This window comes from Rana temporaria, chromosome 13 (assembly GCF_905171775.1).
Source record: "Rana temporaria chromosome 13, aRanTem1.1, whole genome shotgun sequence".
In the NCBI taxonomy this organism is placed as follows: Eukaryota; Metazoa; Chordata; class Amphibia; order Anura; family Ranidae; genus Rana; species Rana temporaria.
In genome coordinates this window covers 100,327,931-100,338,582 of record NC_053501.1, presented here as the reverse complement: position 1 = coordinate 100,338,582, position 10,652 = coordinate 100,327,931, and positions in this window count along the sequence as shown.

The following is a 10,652-nucleotide window of genomic DNA, read 5'->3' as shown; positions in this document are numbered from 1 at the left end:
TTCCAGAGCATTTTTCTCGTCGAGAAAAATGGCCATTAAAAATTTAGAACCTGCTCTATTTGTTCTCATCGTTTTTCACGTCGTCGTTTTTCTTGTTGTGAAAAACGATCGTGTGTAGGCTTTAACGACGGGGAAAAAAACGTGTGTGCTCAGAAGGAAGTTATGAGATGGGAAATTAGCATAATCAGCCCAAAGGGTGGCACCATTCGAATAGAATTTCCCCTTTATAGTGCCATCGTACGCGTTGTACGTCACCGCTCTATGCTCAAGCATTTTTTATCACGATCGTGTGTATGCAAGGCAGGCTTGAGAGGAATCACTCCGAGAAAAACTTTGTTTTTTTCCATGACATGAAAAACGTTTTTTTTTAAGATCAGTGCTTATTAAATAGCCTAATTCAGTTTGGCCTGTTGTCTTCTCCTGTGGAGTCAGCAAGGCTTTTTATTCTTCCAGGACATGCTGGTATTCAGTACCAGCACCTGCTGTACTGTTGCCACCACCGGTCCTGTAGGTGGAGCTACTAAGCATCCTATTGGTACCTTAGAATCTCCTGCATGGACACAAGAAATGTAGGATTAGCTGACCAATGAGTCTGGCCAGCTCCTTCTCCATTGTGAGACTCAACAGTCCATGAGCACCCTGTCCCCCCAGCTATTAAGCCACCCAGTTCAACAAACCACAGCCTCTCGATGCTGATCTTAAACACCATTATATGAAAGCCCAGGATACTGCATGAGCCTACAGATGGGTGAGTACCTTGCACCTATTCTCCAGCAACAAAAAAAGTTGTAGAGGTCAGTATGGATAGACCTGTGCTAATTGTGGCCCTTGAGAAGAGTTTTTATAGGCCATGTAGATATTTTTGATGTGGAGAAAGTTCAGCTCATTTCCTGTTCTGGTGACAGATGCCATCTGGGCCAAATATTGAGGGAAATTGAACTGGCAGCAATTATAGCACTTTTATAGTTGGGTGGGTTGGATCCTCTTCCAATGGGGAGACTTTGATTCACTTTCTGAATGGTCACCCAGGAAAGGTTTCAAGTTATAATCTGTGTGGACACTGGCCTTTCCCCTTCCTTCTATCCAAAACTAAAAAGAATGTTTTGAGTAGACCTCCATTTGAAGACTAGGCCATTGTTTTTTTGGCTTTATGTTTTATGTACTTTGTAGTCCTTGTACATCAGACTGGGGGAGAGACAGCATAATGAGCCAATTTTAATTCTATTCTTTCACTGTTGACTCACCAAGCTTTGGCACTCGGAGTGACCCACAACCAAAACATTTTTTGAAAGTGATACTACTAATTATAGTCAGCACCATTAAGAACATTGACAGGGAAGTGCTGGGAAATACTAATTTAGGAGATGGAAATTGAACATTGTGTAGGAGAAGGCAACAGAAAGAATATAACCAACTACAGCTGATAAACAGACATTGGAGTGTTGGCCATGTTGAAACTATTCTCGTATTCCCAAGGGCTGTACCGCAGTGGTTTGACTTGAACCTACCTCCAGTTAAAAGGGGTCATTGTTTTGCTCCAAGCAACTGCAAATGAGTCAGTATGTAAAGTCTGGACTAATTAACGTAGCCCATAATAACTGTTTGAACAATAATGAAGAGCTCTTAGTCATCTGTGTGCACAATGTTATTACCATGTAAAATGCATATAAAGTTTTATTAAATAGAAATACTGGTTACGGTAATTTGGTATTAGTCACGTGTGTGTTACAGAATAAACTCGTGTTGACTTGATGCTGTATTTCCTGATTGGTGAAGCGGGTAAGTAAAAATAGTGTCCAGACAACAGAAAAATTTGGTAACAATTCTTTTGTGGCTTGAAGGACCTCTGAGGGAACTGTGTAAGGAGCCAAAATACATGGTTAATGGATGTGTTCTTGTGAAGCTTATGTAGGGGGGTTCCTGTTAAGGACCGTCTGGCACCCAGATACAGATACAGCTTCCTCCACTCTGGAACCAGGAACCAGGTATTATACCTGAGCATTGCACCCAAGAACTAGACGACACTAGCTTAGGTGCAAACTGGAATTGACTATTCATTGTAAAATCACACAAAATATATATCACACAAAATCAGGTAAGGGCTTGATCACGTTATCCTAAACAATGTAAACTGTAAAGAGTGATATGAGTACATCTAAGGAACAGTAAACAAAATCAGTAAGCTAAACAACAGCTAGCAATTATCAGCTAACAGTTATGTACTTAAAGCGGGGGTTCACCCTAAAAAAACTGTAGACTGTTATATCCAGCATACTGCTGACATCAACAGTATGCTGGATTTTTTTTTTTCCGGTCTGTACTTACATTTTTCCGTCGTTTTCACCCGGCTTCCGGGTTCTCGCTCCCCCGGGGAGTAGGTGTTCCTAAGCTCTGCATAGATGATTGACGTGCGCGTCATCGCCTTCCGAAAATATCCGAGTGGGACTCTGCACTTTACGGCGCCTGCGCAGTCAGCTCTACACGGCAGGCGCAGGCGCCGTATAGCGCCGTAAAGAGCCGAGTCCCCGTTGGATATTTTCGGAAGGCGATGACACGCACGTCAATCATCTATGCAGAGCTCCCTGTCGGGGAATAGGAGCGACACGCCCACTCCCTGCAAGGAAGAAGACCCGGAAGTGCCGCTGAAGACAGGTAAGTGTACACAAAAAAAAAATGACAACGCTACAAGCCTTTATTAAGGCTACAGATAGGTTAGACAAAAAGTAAATTTTAGGGTGAACCTCCGCTTTAACATTAAGCTAATTAACAACTAGTCACTTACACAAGCCTGGGTGACTCAGGTTAGTGCCCACCCAGACAACTCGGCACCAGTCCCCCACAAAGAAGACCAAGGGCTGTCCAAATCTCATTAAACAACTTTTTTTTCTTTTTTGGGGGAGGTGTATTTGGGTGGGGTTATTTGTGGGAAATGTTTTGTGTGGTTTATAATTGTTGTATTATGAAAAATTAATAAAAATAATTTGATTGAAAAAAAAAGGGGGAAATTTGTCCACTCGACAAGTCATCATAAGACAAAACTTATACAATGTTCCAGCAGTCTGAAAAAGTAGAAATAGTGTATCTTTATAGATTTATTGAGGGAAATTGTTGATAAATATTTCTGTGGACCACCATTTGCTCTGACCATGAATCTGTACAAGATTAATATTACACCTTTCCATCCACTCCAGAAGGAAAGCTGTATTGTCCTTATTCAGAAAATTACTTTTAGCGTTCATCGTGTTGTTGTCAATCATTAGAAACTTATCTGCTCTCTCCATGGGATTAGAGGTTCAACTGTGCTCTTTTCTTTGCTCTGACCAGGAGAAGCAGACAAAATAATCCTGGGTCTCCTCTATGGGCCATAATTAGTGGGTGGAAGGCTAGTCCCTAGTCCCCTCCAAAAGCCTCTGTCCCCTTTACGAGTGTAGCACCCTCCACCTTAGGAAGGTGCTAGAGTTAGATTTTTGGCCAGTGCAGGTAAATTTAGGCAGGCCTAGCTGAAAGCTAGGCCTGTTTGTTTTGATCTGGGATCTGGGAGTGGTTTAGTGTAGGCTGGTGACTCACAGGCAGTGTCTCTTCTTGGTTACCTCCCTCTGGCTTCAAGAAGATTCTGGAAGCAGAGAAGGGGAAGAGAGGTGGAGCTGTCTGGGGTTTGCCTAGAGCCCTGATCAATCCCCAAATAGGATTGGCAGGGGGCTGGAGAATGACTATATTATGTCCACCTCTCTTTCCCTCCTCTCTTCTAGAATCCTTCAGAAGCCAGAGGGAGGTAACCAAGAAATGATGCTGTGATGGAGTTGATAAAATGACTATATTATGTCTATGTTATATCTCTCTTTAAACACTCAAATATTGTTATTTTCTTTTTTTTTATTATTATTTATTTTCTTTCTTGTTGCGATATATATATTTATGTATATATGTCTTAGTAATCACAAGAGAAACAGTAGTATTTTTCCTTGACTAAAATATGACAGAAGTATTCACCCCTTATTCAAAATGAGAAACAGATGTCTTCCTTACTCCTCACTCCTTTGCCCCCTCCTTTTCCCCTCCTCCCACCGTGCAAAGAAAATGGCTGCTGAAGGTCTTGAATGATGCCTCGTGGAAAAAACAGATGTTGACAGGAAAAGGACCATATACAAATGACCCAATCATATACACACATATGTGATGACGTTTGCTTATGTCACTTTGTTTATATAAGGAGCTGTGACCGGAATAAAAAGCCTGTTGATGAGGAAGAGCTCATACTGACCAGTGTGTGCCAGTGTGATTCTTTTGCATGCATGCATTCACATCACTTTGAATTTTGCTCAGAGGCAGAATAGAACATATATCCTGGAATTGGACCAGGGATAAATCTATTACAATGCTATCTGTGAGTCTCCCGTACACTCTAAGCCACTCCCAGCCCACACAGATCAAAATAAACAGGCCTAGCTTCCAGTTAGGCCTGCCTAAATATAACTGCACTCACCAAAAATCTCTCCTCTAGCACCTAATTAAGTAGAGGGTGCTACATAAAAAAGCTTTGACTTTACATATACTTCTAGCCATTCTTAGCCCTTAATAAGTTTCAGAGTCCAATGTTAAAGTGTGTGTCTCAAAGCACGTGCTTTGCTCCCTATAGCTGATCTAATCCTTGTTTTTTCAGCTTGTCGTAAAGGAATGCACATTCAAACATCTGTTTGAGTATGGAAAATCTTAGGTCTTCCTGATTTCTTCCAGGATTCAAAACTAAAAGGCATATTAAAACGTCACGTTTTAATACAGGCTTGAAACTCTAACCTAACATAAAAGCACCTATACAACTCTCCATTTATTTTGGCTCTATTTTAGATATGACATCAGCTCTAAACTGGCTTTCCTGATGACAGCTTCCAAAAATATAAAGAGTTTGAAAGAGGTATACAGTTTATTTTGAGATGAGATAATAAAGTAACTGTCATCACAAGGTAAAAAAGCCAACAACACAACAATCTAAAAAAACTCAAGGTCTCTTTAGCAGGCCAAAGATTTAAGATAGCGGATATGTATGTGATCTGACTGTAGAACATTTTGTTTTTTAATGATGGGTACATTAACCACTTCAGCCCCGGAAGTTTGGTACCCAAACAAAATTGACGTCCTTTCTTTCCTATAAGTAGAGCTTTCTTTTGGTGGTATTTGATCACCTCTGCGGTTTTTATTTTTTGCGCTATAAACGAAAAAAGAGCGTCAATTTTGAAAAAAAGCCATATTTTTTACTTTTTGCTATACTAAATATCCCCCCAAAAAATATATATATATATAAAAAACATATTTCTTTATTCTTGCACCTTATTCTTTCTGATATGTAGTCGTCTACATATTTTTGGTAAAAAAAAAACACAATAAGCGCATATTGATTGGTTTGTGCAGAAGTTATAGCATCTACAAAATAGGGGATAGTTTTATGGCAATTTTATCATTATTATTTTTTTATTAGTAACGGCGGAGATCAGCAATTTTTATCATGACTGCGACATTATGGTGGACACTATTTTGGGTCCATTCACATTTATACAGTGATCAGTGCTATAAAAATGCACAGATTACTGTGTAAATGAAACTGACAGGGAAGGGGTTAAACACTAGGAGGCGATGAAGGGGTTAAAGCAGTGCTTCTCAATTCCAGTCCTCAGGCCCCCCCCCCAACAGGTCAGGTTTTCAGGATTTCCATTATTTTGCACAGGTGATTTGATCAGTTTCACTGCCTTAGTAATCACCACAGCCTTTTCATCTGAGGGAAATCCTGAAAACCTGACCTGTTGGGGGGGCCTGAGGACTGGAATTGAGAAACACTGGGTTAAAGGAACACTAAAGGCAAAAATGTTATTTTTTTAAAATAACAAACATGTTATACTTACCTCCACTGTGGAGCTCGTTTTGCACAGAGTGTCCCCGAATCATGTCTTCTGGGGTCCCTCTACGGCTGTCTCAGCTCCTCCTTGCAAAAGCTTTCTACCTTCATGCGAGCTCGCATGGTGGAAAGCTTTTGCGAGCGCGTTCCCGAGATACAGCGGCGGCCATAGCCACCGACTATATCACTTGGCCCCGCCCCCCAGCGCGCCGCCTCATCCGCTGTGATTGACAGCAGCGCCAGCCAATGGCTGCGCTGCTATCAATCCGCCCAGCCTAGCCAATCAACGGCCAGGCTGGGAACCCAAGAACATTACATGGACGCGCCCGGGAATTTCGAACGGTCAGGTAAGTAAAACGGGGGCTCGGGGGGGGGGGGGGGGGGGCGGTACCATCGGATGTTTTTTCACCTTAATGCATAGAATGCATTAAGGTGAAAAAACATTTACCTTTACAACCCCTTTAAGTGTGTCCTAGAGAGTGATTCTAACAGTGTGGGGGCTGGGCTACAAGTAACACGACAGTGATCACTGCTCCCGATGACAGGGAGCAGTAGATCACTGTCCTATCACTAGGCAGAATAGGGAAATGCCTTGTTTACAAAGGCATCTCCCCATTCTGCAGCTCCCTGACACGATCATGGGACACCGGCGGACATGGTCAAGGAGCTCGTGGCGGGCGTGCTCGCGCCCGCACGGCGGGAAATTCAAAGCGACGTACGGGTACGTTGCTTTTCCCAGCCGAGCCATTCTGCCGACGTATATAGACGTTAGGCGCTCGGCAAGTGGTTAATATGCAAGATTATTCATGCTGCAGGTATACATTGGCCTCTGTGAAGTCCTCATGTCAAACAAACAATAAAAATAATCTGAAATACATCCAGCATGTGTCATGAAGAATGGACAAGGTGCCACCCGGTTCCGGCAGACATAACAGTTGTTGACACAATCATTCACAAATCATCTTAAATCTACAGTACATCAAATTATACAAATCGTGCCTATATTTCGAGTGATTCTTAATAATAAAAAAAGTCTTTACAAAACCAAGAGAAATTTAAAATGATACCTTTCACATTCCACAGTAAGAATTGTGACACAAGAAACGTGCCTGTCTCTTTGAGGCTTTATTATATGTGCACCTCGTCTTAAGAACCTACAATGGTTGTGATGTTGATAAAAAGCATTGCGATTGAGTGGTTACCATGAACTCGATCAGGTTATCCTAGTAGCAAGATCTCAGTGTCATGTGCTTTCAGCAAAGGATGGGTTGCTATTGCTTTAGAGCAGGGGTGCCCAACCTTTTGAAGAGCGAGGGCCATTTAAGCAACTTGGTAACCATTCGAGGGCCACTATGAGCGGAGCGGGCGGAAGACAGGTCACGGCTACTCTATCGGCCCTCCTATCCGCCCAGATGAAAGGGGATGAATTCTCTTCTGTTTTTTGGATTGGAGGTAGGTGGGCATAAACGGACATCTGTCGCTCTATAGAGGTGAATTAAGGGTCCCATTTGGTCGGGCCGATCTTGTGAAAAGGGCCTAAGACTGCTTTCAGACTGATGTGCTGCGGTATACCCACATTGTGGGTGCAGCCTAGTGCACCTGTGTCTATCCTGCGGGTTAGCTGAACTTTGCCATAGACTCCATCTGTGGCAAAAGCCGGCACTGTAGAGGAAGCATCGGCTTATGGGGCTCTGCTCTGCAGCCGCTTTCTTCCTCTACCACCAGCTTCATTCACAACACTGATGCTGTGGTATGGCTGGTCGGCAACCTGCGATCTGGGCTTGCCAACCCTCCATTTCAGAGAAGGAGGTCGCGGGCCACATTAGAGAGCTCCGCGGGCCACTGGTTGGCCACCCCTGCTTTAGAGGATGCAAATAAGTGTGCAACACAATAGGAGTTTAGCAGGCCATATACAGTTTTAATCTTGGCTAATTTAGCAGGCCGAGATTCAAACCGTGTATGGGCAGGCTGAATGTACCAAGTTATTTAATCTATCAACTTGGGTACAACCAGCATGCCGAGTTTTACCTGCAATTATAGCTACAGATGCTAGCAATGATCTCTTCTCAGACAATGGCTCTGCTGGAGTCTGCGTTGATGGGGCAACCCATGGTAGCAGGAAAAAAACTCACTTCATGTATTTCGCTGGCCTTAGGGTAGGTTGACCAGACATCGCCGGTTTCTGGGGACAGTCCCCGGATTGAGGACACTGTGCCCGGATTTGTCCCCAGATTGCAGTGCCATGCGGGGGGCATCTGATACTCTCGCCTCGGGTGCAACATTTGGGGGGGTGCAAAATCATTACGGTGCCCCTCCAAGTGTGCTGTGTTGCCCCCCACCCAGGGACTCCTGAGGTCCAGCCTGTCCCCCATGATCCCTCTGGTGCGGGCAGCCCATGTGTGTGTGTGAGAATGGCAGAGTGTACGGCAGCTATTGGAGAGCTCTTGGCAGGGGATACTGAGGAGCGGCTGGGTGTCAGAAACAGTACCTGGTGCTGGGGAGAGCCCTTCTTCGATGGATTACCATGGAGGCCATGAAGGGGTGAGCAAAATCAACCGATCTACACTGTTCATGGGGGGGGGGGGGGTGAGTAGTGCAGGAATCAGGTAGGTCAGTGTAGTGGTCAGTATAGGAATCAGGTATGTCTGTGTTGTGGTCAGTATAGGAATCAGGTAGGTCAGTGTAGTGGTCACTATAGGAGTCAGGTAGGTCAGTGTTGTGGTCAGTATAGGAATCAGGGAGGTCAGTGTTGTGGTCAGTATAGAAATCAGGTAGGTCAGTGTAGTGGTCAGTATAGGAATCAGGGAGGTCAGTGTTGTGGTCAGTATAGGAATCAGGTAGGTCAGTGTAGTGGTCAGTATAGGAGTCAGGTAGGCCAGTGTAGTGGTCAGTATAGGAATCAGGTAGGTCAGTGTAGTGGTCAGTATAGGAATCAGGTAGGTCAGTGTAGTGGTCAGTATAGGAATCAGGTAGGTCAGTGTAGTGGTCAGTATAGGAATCAGGTAGGTCAGTGTAGTGGTCAGTATAGGAATCAGGTAGGTCAGTGTAGGGGTCAGTATAGGAATCAGGTAGGTCAGTGTAGTGGTCAGTATAGGAATCAGATAGGTCAGTGTAGTGGTCAGTATAGGAATCAGGTAGGTCAGTGTTGTGGTCAGTATAGGAATCAGGTAGGTCAGTGTAGTGGTCAGTATAGGAATCAGGTAGGTCAGTGTAGTGGTCAGTATAGGAATCAGGTAAGTCAGTGTAGTGGTCAGTATAGGAATCAGGTAAGTCAGTGTAGTGGTCGGTGTAGAAATCAGGTAGGTTAGTGCAGTGGTCAGGTAGGTCAATGTAGGAATCAAGTTGGTCAGTGCTACTGTACTAGTGGAAGGGACTCAGAGTGCTAAAAGTCTGGCGGGGGTGCACATTTTTTTCCTTGTCCTGGGCGCTGACAACCTACACTACACCACTGACTGCATACAGTATATAATTTGAGGAAAATATGCGTATAGAATAGTTTACCATTTGCCAATAAAAAAAAACTATGTCCCCGGATTTCATTTAAAAAATCTGGTCACCTTTCCTTAGGGCTTAAATTAGAACTATAGGCAAAACTTTTTTGGATAGAGCAGGGGATGGTTATAACCCCCGGCAGATTTTTTTTCACCATCTGTGTCCTATTGTGGAGATTTTATTTCCTGGCCCATAGCCAAACAGGAAGTGAGAGGAAATCCCTGCAAATTAAGGGAAATCCTTGAGGACCCCCAGGTCACCAGAACTAGTGTCCCCTATGGAAGATCTCCCCTCTATTACTTTTCTGCGGACAACACAAAATATGGGGTTTTACTTACACATTCGATGATAATGGTGACCAGGACAAATATAGGGGGTGGATCTCCTAAACAAGGGCACAGGCTGCTATAAAATCTGACAAGTGTACTAATCCTTCTCCCCTCTATCCAAAACTAAAACAAGTTTGCCTTTAGTTATACTTTAAGTAAGTGAAAGTTTAACAAATGAAGTTTAGCACTGAATAATTTAAGGTAATGCATTTGGGGGGGTTTCAAGGATGGAGAAGGATCTAGGGGTCCAGTAGATGACAGACTAAACAATAGCATGCAGTGTCAAGCTGCGGCTACCAAACCCAACAGAATTTTAGCATGCATTAAAGAGGTTGTATAGTCAAAATATTTTTTTTTTTTTTTGGTGCCACCTGTAAGGCAAAAGGCACTGCATACTAGCTCATTATGAAATACTTACCTTAGAACGACGCTTCGGTGTCTCTGCCGGTCCACGCCGAGGGAGATGACATTTTCCCTCGGCGTGTCTTCCGGGTATCGCTGCTCCAGCGTTGTGAGTGGCTGGAGCCGTAATGTCATCACCCCTGTGCATGCGCAGGAGACTTCTTTCCGGCAAGGTCCGGCGTCTGCCGGCCCTTCAGCCAAGAATCCCCAATGCAGATGCGCCGCTGCAGTCAGCGGCTCATTGCGAGGGGAATATCTGCTAAGCCCTACGAGCCAGATTCAGATAGAGATACAACGGTGTATCTCCTGATACGCTGTCGTATCTCTGAGTTACGTCGGTCGGATCTATGCGCCTGATTCATAGAATCAGGTTCCGCATAGATCTCCCTAAGATCCGACGGTGTAAGTGACTTACACCGTCGGATCTTAGGCTGCAATCTCACGCTGGGCGCTAGGTGGCGCTTCCGTTTGTATACGTGACGAATATGCAAATGAGGAGTTACGCCGATTCAGAAACGAACGACCGCCCGGCGCTTTTTTTT